We start from the raw sequence: 13,468 nt of genomic DNA on the forward strand, positions 1-13,468 counted from the left end.
TAATGCTAGAAATCTTCTACAGCTCTAGAGATTTTCATATGACTGTCCCGCTGATACAGAACAGTGAGTGTGAGTCCGGCTTGAATGTAGCAGACATCTCACCAAGTGAGATAGAGATGAGATCCACCAGCATCGATTTAACAGTGAAAAAAAGAAAAACATGAGTCACTGATTTATCCAGTCCAAATCTTGCATCTTGTCATATGCAGGATTTATAGTTTTTACTGTACCCTGACACCTAATCCTAAAGCACCACAATATGTAAGTGTTAGCTTTTGAACACTGTTCTCTCATTTCTTGGCAATTTACAAAAAAAGACACAAAATCCATCCATCTGTTTATCTTTGTCAGGGTCGTGGGAAGAAGCTTCTTTTTTTATCTAAAATATTGTGTTTGGGTCACTTCTTACCAATTTGCATCACCGAAATCTCACAGTACAGCCTGTTCTCACATCAAGACATAGCACATTGATATTTTGTGAGGACCCCTCCAAGGCATCACGTTGTGATGCACTGGGTATCCTTTGCCTTTTTTCAATATGCAGGGTTCAACATGATACAGTTTAGTATTTCTTCAGTGTCTACAAAAAAGACACAAAAAAAGTTGGCAAAGTTATGTAATTTTGTACATTTTGTACTCAACCTGCTTCATAAACTTTAGCAGTTTTTTGTTCTTCATCAAGTAAGAAAAAAACACTAAACTTACGATATGACCAAGCATCATGTGCAACCTAATCCCATTATTTGAGATTAGGTTTTATATGAACTGCCTGAGCAGTGTAAGCCTCTAAATAATTCTGTATGCTTGAACAAACTCTATGACTGAATTTGCTTTGGAGAAAATGTGCAACATCATTTGTTGTCACACACCAGTTTTTGTAGGAGGAGTTTGAAGCCTGAAGCTGTGCCACTTGCCATAACCTTGAAACTTTCAGGAATATCCGATGTAATCTGATTTACACCAGGCCTATTCCACAGTGTACTGTAAGAACTGCAGGAGGCCTAACCTACTATGACACAAAGATTTTTAATAACTAATGTTATTTAAGACCTTGCTGTAGGGTTGTTGGGTTAGATGTTGGAAACCTCTCCCACCAGTTGAAAAGAGCCAAGCTTGTTAGCCTGCTTGGTTGCTACTTTGTTCACCAGTAAACTTATTTTTGGCCAAGAAAAAACATTTGGCTGGGATCGGCTGTGAATGTGCCAAGCCTAGAGAGCATTAGAATAGTCAAAATCTCCTCAGAGGAATAAGTTAAACTCAGCACAGACACACAGAATTTTATGAGCTACTGTAGAAAAATCTTTAAAAGGGATTTTTCACATTATACACTTCATCAAGATTTACAAGTGAAACAAAATAAAACAGGTTTAAAATAAGATACAAAAGTACAGCTTAGTGTGTAAAAATCAGCACTGTGTTGTAAAAGGTAAAGAAGTCATAACTGCTGACTCAGGGTTTTGAGTCCTTGAGTTCATGATTCCATTTAGTTTTTGTTCCTTGATTTCATAATTTAGGTTGTACTGTTCATATTTTTCATTACCTCCCCAGGTTATCTTTTGGCTTCTAGTTTGGTGCTTAGTTTTCTATTTGTTGTTGTTTCTTTCTTGTATGAAATAGTTCAGAAATCTTTATTTTTTGTTGTGTTTAAGTTCTTCAATGTTTATTTTCTAGCCTTGTTATTTAAGTTTTATCTTCATCTGTTTTTTTTATTATCTCTTGAGTCTTTAATTATTAGTTTTGTTACTGTGTCTACTTTAAGTTTGTACTGTACTCTTACAAAAAACTCCCAACAATACATCATGTCTGAATGTTAACGATGCCTCTTATGTAGATAGCTTTGACTTGTTGACTAAATCAAACCAGTGAAACATGCTGTGGAGCTCTTTTCAAAGCTTCAAGTGTCATTCATCACATGACAGTGGTGTTTTGTTACACTTCGGGACACCTGGCACAAGCTTTGAATGTTCGGTATCATTGGCCCATCTTTAGTTGCATTTGGGTCTGCTAAAATCAACAATCCACACAGCACATTATAAGAGCTGAATTTGATCATCAGGAAGATTGTTTCTTAGCCTCTGGGCTCTAACTGGAAATACCTGGAAACACATCTCTGTCTAATTTAGAGGTCAGTAGAGGCACATCTTTGATCATGTTAGATCTTTAGAACCTGTAAAATTGAAATAAAGTTTTTTATTTATGTATTAATGTTCAGATTAAATATATTCAGTGGGGTCAAACTTACTGTATCGTAAAAAAAAAAGGAAATTGAATAAAAAAAAAATGCACAAGCTAAAAAAACCAACCAAACAATAAAACAAATCACAAAACAAAACCGTCACAAAAACGTGACTGAACAGCTACAGAGATGACTTGTTAACAGTAAAGGGCTAATAGCAAACACGTATCTACTATATTATATGAATTATGTGGTTAGAACAGATATTACCTGCAGCTCTCTTGCAGCTCTCTTCGGTCCTAGTCTAAGGAGCTTGGAAAGAAAAGCAGCTGGACGTCTTTAAGTGTCTTGAAGAATGTCTCCTTTCATCCTAGAAGCTTCTTCAGCTCGAAAACCGAGTGGCTTTTGGTTTTAAAACTTTGTTATCAGCAGTATCAGCTGGTAATGACCCACGCCTTTTTCCAGACATTGATTTCATACCGTGGTGTGAAAAAATGTGTTACACACAAAGGCTTTTAACAAGTTACCAAATTGTAACGTGCAAACATGTTAAACTACACAACTAAACGACCAGTATCAGCTGGTTGGTAGAGTGACCATGTGACACCTACAATTGTATGGTCATGAATGTAATATTTTCTAATACATTTATTGACTTAAAAGGCCTTGTTTCGTAGCGGGGTTGCACTTTTCAGTTGAGGTTATGAGGACGTAATTGCGTGGTATAGCCACAAGGGGGAAGTAGCTGTGAGTACGATAGGCCTTTGCAACTCTACCGTACCTCAGACGAGGAAGAGCCATGCAGACCAAACTCTTGTCTCCTGTCTCTACTTTTCTGTATAAAACAGGTCAGTAGTTCAAGTTAGCTAACTGTGATGCACGTATAAAGGCAAGAAACCGTTTTCTGTCTTAGTTTAAAGACTGGAAGTGTTGTAAGAAAGTATGCTTTCATAGATTTTATAGATTGAGAGAAAGCAAAATTTCCTCCCAGTTGTAATGGAAGTCGCGATTCCACCTGTAGTGTAAAGAAGTAGCTGGTCTTATTACATATGTTTCATTTTGTGGCAAATGTAGACACATCTTTTATCCTGATGTTACTGGAAAGTTTACAGTTGATTAAGATTACTTCAACAAAATGCAGTTCTTACTCATTATGTTGTTAAATGTAAATAGTGTGGTTTAAACTAATTTGTAGGCAATTGCAGAATGTCTGTTTGTTGTTTTTAAATGTAATATATTGTTGAATCTGTTAAGGCAAAGAATTGACAACAGTAATGATAAGCAGGTTAATTGCAGTGTTAACATTACTGCACAGAAATATCGTCGACGCTGGACAGCAGCACAATTTAGTTACAGATTTATTGTAAATAAGGAGGCTGATATAAGAAGATTTATACTTGCGAAATAAACAAGGTAACCAAGCGGGTCTCACATGTGAACCTGATGGAATGTGTTTTTTTGTTACAAGACGAATGTGTGTGTAAACAAACAGAAAAGAATGGTGAAAAAACAGACGCCATAGAAGGCCTGTAACAACCACAATGATTATATTCAGGGGTGCACATAAGTGGTCCGCAGGTGCGCATTTGCTGTCAAAATAAAAGACGCACACCAGATATAAAGTTGCAACGCGTGTTTGCATACATATAGAAGCACTGATTTTGTCCGCCAGAGTGGGATTTTCACGGCTTATTCTGCACCACATCTCTGTGCGTTCATCATTTGTTTGAAGCCAGCTCACCTCCTGCAACCACTTTTCCGAGAATACGCGCTTCTTTTGCGGTTCGGACTCCTTCTTACATTTCTTTGGAGGTGGAGGAACACCAAAGTAATTGCTTAAAGGAGCTTGCTTGTTCGACATCTTTAAGAGTTCTAAACAAATGTCTCTCCTCCTCCAGAAAATCTTATGTACGCACCCCTGATTATATTGAGCCATCAGTGCTGTTAGCCTCTCCCTGAGTATCATGCTGCCCTAACCAATCACAGCATGATATCCAGTACCAGTATAGCCCTAACACTCAGTGTTCTATTAGAAATTAAAATTCTTTAATGTTCTGGTTTGTTTTGAATATGGTTGTGCCTGAGGAAGATATATTGATATGGTATTAAACATTTTAATGATTACATTAAATTATTTGTTATGAGAAAGCAAGATCAAATTAGTATGCATTTCTTAACATGTCACTTGTGTTACTTTAACATTTGTATATGATGGTAAGCGCACACATCCTTGTGTTTTAATATCCTTTTCCTATTTCCATTTAATGTCCTAAAACCATCCAACTTGTCGGAGAAATTTTCTCCACTTGAAATTAGCTTCTCCTAATGAAAATTTAATTTGTTATTATGAGTGCAGTTGTTGCCTGAAGCGCTGCCTGTGAGCCTAAGATTTAAAAGCCTTGAATGCACTCAACCTGAAAACAAATGGATTCCAGGCTGGAAGAAATTGGATGTATCCATTAAAGTGACGTTACCCAGGCTGAAAATGGAATTTGACCATTTGTCTCCAGTCAGTGACATCAGTTCAGTCCGGCATGGAGTACCTAATGGCTGATGGTGCATGCAGTATTGGGACAGAGTAATTCCCACTTGACAATAATCATGGGATCCTATCAAGTCAATGACTGCATTTACCACAAACGCCTTCACAAAGACTGGGCAATTTTCTGTCTAGCAGCTCCTCCTGTTATGTCCATGAAATCGATTTTTCTAAAGCTGATGCGAGTTTTGGTGACAGTTTAAACTTTACTTGGAAGAGAAGTTTATACGGTGAATGAAACTTGGGGACCAGGGAGAATGGTCTTATTAATAATGTACAATTTGTCTCCACAGCTTCACATGTTGTGATTTGAAAAATGTTTTTCTCTGCTAAATAAAATGCTTTTTGTACATCATCCAACAATTTTGACCATGAAATTGTTTTGAAATCCCATATAATAAGAGTCATTTTTTTTAGATAGGTAATCGCTGTGCAATGTGAGGGAGGTTGCTCAAAGAGATGAACCCACAGAGATTTATTAAGGTTGCAGCTCTACAGAGCTATTTGACCTATTTATTGTATTTGTTTAGATTTTATGGCACATTTGATTTGTATTCTGCTTCATCGCTTTTATCAACCTCCAGTGGCAGCAGGGATTGAAGCAAATAAGCAATCAGTGTTTTCACTACACACACATGTGCATGTACACACAGTATATATGTGAGTTAATTGTATTTAATAGATATCTTGTATTCCAAAGATACCACAGTTTGACAGACATAGTGTGGTATTTGTGCACCAACAAGGTGATTCCCAAAGAGCTGTTTACTGAAAATAGGTTTCAATAGCTCTTTGGAAATCACCTTGTAAACAGTGTCATCAAAGTAAACTGCAACATATCCCGCCATGGTGTGCAGGCCACAAGAAGTGTCAGGCCTAAACTATCTAAGCGGAACATTATCTGAAAGTCACATCGATAACAAGTTTTTAAAAAATTCAACCCATTGTGACCTCCCTCATGTATGAAGGAGGTCAGGAGAAAGTTAGAACAGGAAGTGTCTACATTCATCTACACAGTGGAGACTCTGTATCGTTGTATTTCAGATGTTGCTAACATTGATGGAATTATGAACACCAAAAATGATCCACCATGATCAACCATGCAATACCATCTGGAAAGCTTCTCAGCAGCATTATCACAATGATCTCAAACACACTGCCAGCACAGTAAAATCATGCTATGATTGAAAAACATGCAATGGAACACATCAGTCATGGATTAGAGAACAGAACAAAGAGCAGCCAACATCTAAATAAAGTACAAACTCTGTTTTGCTTTATATACTGTTTCCATTTGTTTTTATGTTTAAATAAATTGTTACAACTATTTCTGATTTTCCTAGAGAAATACACAGTGTTCTCTTTCGCTGTGTGTGTTCTTTCTTTGTCTGTTTTCTGCCCCCTGGTGGCCATCGGTACATTGATGCAACTTTAACAATAGCTTGTTCTTATAAAACATGCATATGTGGCACCCCTGTGAGGGAATGACCACATTAATGTTATTTTGTGTAAAACACTCATGTAACGGGACATTTTTCATTGCTATATGTATTTATTTTCAGTTCTTTAAGAGGATAGAAAATCCATGTAATAGGGATTCATTTTATGTTAGAAAGCAGTGAGGGCGGAACTTTGGTGCTTGCTCCGGGGTTTGGGGGTGCAGTAAGTGGAGCCCACCTTCCGCTGCTTCCTCAGACACGTTCTGGAGGAAAGCAGAGACGCATCGTGTCTTCCTTACTCCGCCCTTCACCTGCTTTTACAGGTCGGTAAATGGTGCTCGCACCGAAAATGTTGTTTATTGTTACCATGGTTACCCACTAGGGTTGCCAACCATCCCTTAAAATACGGAATCGTCCCGTATTTCGAAACAAAAGTACACGTCCCGTATTGAGCTAATAAGGGACGCACTTTGTCCCGTAATACAGTGAGAATCAAAAGTAGTCTATAAATGTTTATGGAATTAACACTTTGTTTGAAAACATAATTCCCAGCCCCTCTCCTGCTTTGTGACCAATGAGCTGACACCACACTTATGACAATTCGAGTATGACAATTCAGATTACCGCTCATCTCATTGGTCGAGGAAAGGTCGCTTGCGGAGAAAATACCGGAAGACAACAGATGACCACAACAAGAAGCATGGCCAACAGGGAAACAAACGCCGACACTGCGGTGCAAGTCTCGGATGACAGTACACCTAAAGCTGGGCAAACACTGTGCGATTTTTTTCAGTCACGTTATTCAGCTCCTGCTCAAACTGCACGATTGACTCGCAGGGGTTAGAAGTTCGTATGTCACGATGTACTCTCACACTATACCGCCCGATGCTCTGATGCGACCTGAGTGCTCACACTGTGCCTCCATAACATGAAGGTTATAACAGAAAATCTGTCGCTCGCGCTCTCTGTCTTTCACTCACACAGACACACCACCATCAACTTTGCTAAATTGCTAATGAAAAACATGATCAGGCAGCTGTGACTGAGCAGCAATGTAAATCCAACTATTTTCACGGTTGTTGTGGTCGTGATAATTTTGTGATGCCACATCGAAAAGGCTCGGATGAGCTTTCCAAAGTTCTACAAGTTGTGCCTCCATCGCTTGTGTCCAGATCACACGCTGCACAGCCGTGCTGCGCCGTCTTTTTCACCAACTTTTACGTTTGCGCGTGAGCAGTGTGAGCGCCTGTGGTGACACCCTCACGAGCGATTGATGATCGGGAGCTGGTCGTGAGGTGTTAATCACTTCTCGTTACCCCACGTATACTACACGACGCACGATGAAGGCCAAAATCGGTCCGATCACTCAAAAATCGGCTCAAAATGGGCCAAAAATCGCACAGTGTGAGCCCAGCATTAGAGCAGCAATGTTTGTTCTCCTCAGAGAAAGGGAAGAATGGGAAAAGGAAAACACCTGGCTGGAAAACGTTAATATGGGCATGTGCAGTGAATATCAGCGCTATGTGGCCAGAAGTGTGATAATATAATTTATTTTGTGTAATAAACAACTGCAAGGATAGATGATTACAACAAATTGATGACTAATACATAAAAGTAATACATAGATGAATAATGATGATGAGTTATGATGCGTAATCATAGGAACAAGCGGGTTTACAAACAGGAGCAGCTGATTAGCATTAGAAAAGCTGAAATAATACCTCAACTGAAGCCAATTGTACTAAATGCACTAAATGTGCACTGTTACAAGAATATTTTTCTTTCTATTGTTTTCTATTATTTTAAGTTAAGCAGGACAGAGTTCTTTTAAAGAAAAGTTTACTTATATTCTCAAAAGTTAAGCATGACAGGCTTCTGTTTAAGAAAGAGACCTGTTTTACTGTGTTAATGTTGTCATTTTGAGCTAAAAATAAATGGCTAAATGATCATTTGTTTCACATGTGTTCATATCACAAAGAATAGAATATGCATCTACTTAAATCAACTTCAAGTCAAATGGTTAAAAAAATAATTTCACACACAAAAAAAGAGCTAGAAAATTCACCACACTGGGAAGGGTGAAGACAACTGGGTCGCCCGGCCCTGGCCACGAGGTGTCCCTTATTTATTTTTCAGGGAGTTGGCAACCCTATTACCCACGTTAATGTGAATGAGAGAGTTAAGGCGGTCCGCCCGAGTTAATTACATGTAAACGCGGGAGAAAACCAGAGGAGTGTCCCGTGCGACCGCACCGCGAGCCCGCTCGTTAGGTGGAGCGCTCGTGAAGCAGAGTCAGTGCGCTCCTATGCTCGGTGCAAACGTGTTGTAATGCTCCAATCGAATCAGTTCTGTGAGATGTGAATGTTAATAGTTATGTTGAAAGTGACTGAGTAGATTAGCTAGTGTAACACAAGCACTCTGAGCAACTCTGTGTAGCTAACAGAGGCATTCACGGGTTAATTAAACAAGCTGTGTTTCATGATGCACTAAATAGTGATTTTGCCAGTAAATTACTGGAGGGAACAAATGTAATGTATTTACCAATGCTGTTATTGAATATAACTGTTTAGCCAGTAAGACACTGCAGAAGACAATGTGATGTGTTTATTGATATGATAAAAGAATGTAGTTGTTATGGAAAGAAGTGTGAACTTAAGAAACTGAACCAGTTAAAAAGAGTATATTTCACTGATGTTGTGAAATAAGTAAATGTAATTGATGTGAATGAGGAACCAGCTGAACAGTATATTGAAAGCTCATGTTTAGTGTTTTATAGCATTTATTTGTGTGAAATAAATCAGACTCAGACACGTTCTGGAGGAAAGCAGAGACGCATCGTGTCTTCCTTACTCCGCTCTTCACCTGCTTTTACAGGTAACATATTTGTCATCGTGGTCTTCATCCTTGGGACCCGTAACACATACGAGTTATGTTTTGCCTCAAAAATGTCCCTATTCCTCCCTTTAGGAGCCATATGTCTGTCGTTGTGTGATTCTGCATGTATGTCAGCCTTTTTTTATGTGTGTACATACTTTATCCCTCTTTGAGCTCTGTGCCAGATATCCAGAATCTTACGTAATGGGATGATGAACAGAATGTTTCGCGTTGCAGAATGGGACACATTTAGATATTCTTTTGATGTTACAAATTGCATTTTCGACACTCAGGCCCATCCAAATGATAAGCATTTGCTCCTGCAATTCACTTTGATACCTTCCTGGCAAGCTCGCTGGTACTGCGAGAAGGCTGGTCAGGTGCCAATGTTGAGAATTGGAGTGACACCATTTTGTTTCACTGGCTGTAAAAGGACAGAAAAATGTAAATGATCTGCAATTCATTCTTCCCTCAAACCACCTCACTGCACGGCGAACAGGTGTTCCACTTTATTTCGGAACTGCACAGTAATATTTTTGCCTTGTCCCCCATCCCCATAACATCTCACTATATTGACTAGTTCTGTGGGACATGTGCTTCATATAGTCAGAATAAGGCTAGCTTGTCTAATGCCATACTCATCAGTGAAAGCACCAAGTAATCAAAAAGTCACAGGCTTTGCAGATTTTTTGAACTATAATGAAATGTAGAAAGAAGTTGCAGTATACTTGATGTGTGCCGTAATTAGTTATGATAAAAATAGCCCAAAACATTCAGATATGGCTCAAAAAAGGTATCCCACTCTATGAATATGTTCAATACGATACCAAACCATTCTAATCAGACAGAAGAGCAGCTGAAATAACTGTGAAATAGAAGAGAATTAGTGAATATATAAGTCTGTCACATGAAACCAGAAGAACAAACTCCATCCATCCATCCATCCATCCATCCATCCATCCATCCATTCGCTTCCGCTTATCCTTTTCAGGGTCGCGGGGGGCGCTGGAGCCTATCCCAGCTGTCATAGGGCGAGAGGCGGGGTACACCCTGGACAGGTCGCCAGTCTGTCGCAGGGCCAACACACAGGGACAGACAACCATTCGCACTCACATTCACTCGCACATTCACACCTAATGGCAATTTGGATTTTCCAATTAACCTATACCCACAAGCTGCATGTCTTTGGACGGTGGGAGGAAGCCAAAAAAACTCAAACTTCATTTTATCCTTATTGAATTTACTGAACAAGAGAATTGGGAAAATATTTTTCATACACATACTAAATGACAATCTGGCAACATGCACATTAGCAATTTCTTCTGTTTTAATTCTCAAGTTAGTTGTGGAAATTTCAAATTACCTCTCAGCATCACTGACGTGTCTGACTCCTACCTACCTGGCTATGAAATTGAATGTATAGTCATCTAAAAAAAGGCATTGCTAAATGCATTTTACATGATACTAGTCCCTATAAATATCTCTGACTCAAAAGAGACTGATATTTTCAGATAAAACACATTCATTTCCTCTTATATTTAGAAATTATGGAAACACTGACAGTCACTTTGCACACGAAGAGCTTGTACTGCACATCATTTGAACAGCTGCAACAGAGTAATTATCATATGGGATAATAGTTTGAGTGCTTTCAAAATCAGTTGTTGACACTTTGCATTATAGTGTGTTTGTTGAAGTTGTTAGATTTGAATTGCTAAATCTAGAAATAATGCACAAATGCACTTTTACGATAATGGATTGTGCCTTTGGTACAGGTGAGGAGAGGCATTAGGTTTGAGCAATTTTATTTAGTTCTAAAAAAAACCCCAAAAAAACAGTCAAAAGTCAAAACCCACAAAAGAATCATGAATTTCAGTCAATTTGTAAGTAACCAAGGAAATCAGTTAATCTGGGAGTTCATTTAGGAAAAAAAACCTTATGTTTTTCATGGAAATAAATCAAAACAAGGATGAATCCCCTGCATTTCCACCAAAAGAATCAAAGTTCATGAAATCAAAGTATAAAATCAATAAAGAAAATAACGGAAGCTTGAAGGACAGTCCTGTAGTTTTGCTAGTTTCTGTTTCTCCCAGCTGAGCAACCTGATTCAAGGTTAATCTACATGCTGCCTTACTACTTACAAGGAGGGGAGAAATGCCAGGGGTAGGCCAAGATGCCAGTGATGTGGAGGACTCAAATTCAGTCTGCTTTCTTCTCACGCTGAGTGTTAGGTCTGCAAAAAGAAATGATGGGCTGGACAAGTGGCAAAACTGAGTAACCCCACAGGTAAGATGAATGAAAAATACTCATACAAACAGGCATACTTACATGAACAACAGAACAGTTTCGTAATCACTACAAGGTATTAACCTGTAACTGTCATACTGATTAACCGGTATCCTGTCTAAAGTTGAAATTAAAATTGTACATTAGGAATTGATTGGCAAAGTCTACTTTCTTTTAATGTAATTTCCCCTGTTGTTCACTTGTGTTTATTTTAGGACGTCTTGCATTCCTCACATAGAAACCGTTGCACTCAAGTAAAATACTGTTTTACACATACAAAAAAAGGTTCTTATGTAGCAACCTCCAGGTGGCTAAACCTTCTTCAGCAGCACTGTTAGGGCCCCAGGTTACCCATCGTGTTGGTTGGTTTGCTGCATTTATGCTCACCATGACAGTGCAGGTAGCTGTTTCAGTATTCTTTTGAACAATAGGCACTTAGACAATACTTCCACATCTCCTGCTGTAGAAGGAGAAGAAGTCAAACCTGGAAGAAAAAAACTGCAGCTTTTCTAACTTTTGCAACATCTCCTTCTACATAATCTGTGAATCTCTGAGCGTGTTGGTTAGTATATCATTAAAGTGGTGGTAAAAATCAATGATTGTACATTCAAAAATGTCTTCAACCCAGCAGCAGCAGGGACACAACATACCGTGCTACAAACCTCGAGACTGTGGCTTGTAACAGCAGATGTGAGTCACTTTGATGTCAGTTTTGTGTATGCTGCTTTTCATGAGGCACCATATGATGTATGGACAATGCTGCTGGTAGATGACATAATAAAAAACAGAACAACATAGAACTGAAATCAGGAGAAACAAGCATTGTGACTGATCCAACTCTGAGTCAGGGCTATATATTTCAGAATATAAACAGTTTCTGTCATTTCATTGGCTTGTGATTTTCAGCAGTAAAATGCTAATCATTTTAATATGATTAGCACTTAAATTGAAGCTGAGAGCCATTGTGGTTTGGTCCTGTCCATGCCAGGTGGAATTTAAGCATTAGAATACCCTTTCAAATGGAAGCAACCTGTTGAGTGTAAAATTCCCAGATGGCTCAGTTTTCTTTTCACTGCTCATAAAAGCACAGTTAAAAAGTTTTCTAACATCCCAGTTTATTTACCTCACCCATTTTCCTTCCGTGCAGTCATAATGCGTGAAGAAGTGATCCGTAAGAACATTTTCTATTCCGCTTATAGTAGTGCTGTCCTGGAAAGCTGCCAGTCGCCGCATTGTTTTAAGCGAGATCCACCCTCAACAAAAATGCAAACCAAAAAGCCTTCGCTGTGTTGAACAGAATCATTGTTTATGTCAGCAACATAAAGAGTTGGCCATGCTGGCGGAGGCTCTAAGCCAAGTCAGTCTGCTGCTGGTAATGAAGCCGTGTTTGTTTATAGTTTGCTTTAGATCATCTTGCTGGTCAGGTAAGACACCATGGGAGGGATGTGTGGTTGATTCAACAAACACATACACACCCACACACACACACATAGACACACAGTAGTCATCTGGTAGTAGGCTGAAAACACATTTGTATACTCTGTATGTCAAGAACATCTGTTTATGCACAGACTCTTGCAGTTTTACATGGGCAAACTCCAATTTAAAAGTGACACGCACCCACAATATAAATAAAACAAACTGCAGCATATCAATAAAACTCCAAGAGGGCAAGAGCAGGGAAAGCCTGAATAATTTATCACAAGAAATTACCTTAAATGGTAAATGGTCTGCACTGATATAGCACCAACCCTGCTAGTGCTGCACAAGCTGCATTACCACATTGCTCACAGCCATCCCGAACTTTAGTTTTTTTTTGGAAATGTGTGAAATTGTAAAGCCACAGTAATGTAGAAAAGAAATGTGTTTGGTAGATTGATCACAGTTAGTTTGATCTCAGCACGAACTGTTTAAAAACAAAAAAAAACATGGTTTAAAAATGACTTTGACAGATAAACAAAAGCAGAATACTAAATTAAAACAGCTGTGATGACAAAATCACTGTCACTGATATTATTCAGCAAAGACAAAGTTATCATCTGCAATTAGCCCAACCTGATTCTCCTGAGAATTGCTCAAAGGACTTTTCCCGGAAAAATTTAATGGTATATGATTTTTGATACATGTCAGTCTGAATTTCTTTTTTCTTTTTTT

The sequence above is a fragment of the Copadichromis virginalis genome, linkage group LG10 (assembly GCF_057382275.1).
Source record: "Copadichromis virginalis isolate Kocher_CV1m ecotype Utaka linkage group LG10, C_Virginalis_male_GT1.1, whole genome shotgun sequence".
Taxonomy (NCBI): Eukaryota; Metazoa; Chordata; class Actinopteri; order Cichliformes; family Cichlidae; genus Copadichromis; species Copadichromis virginalis.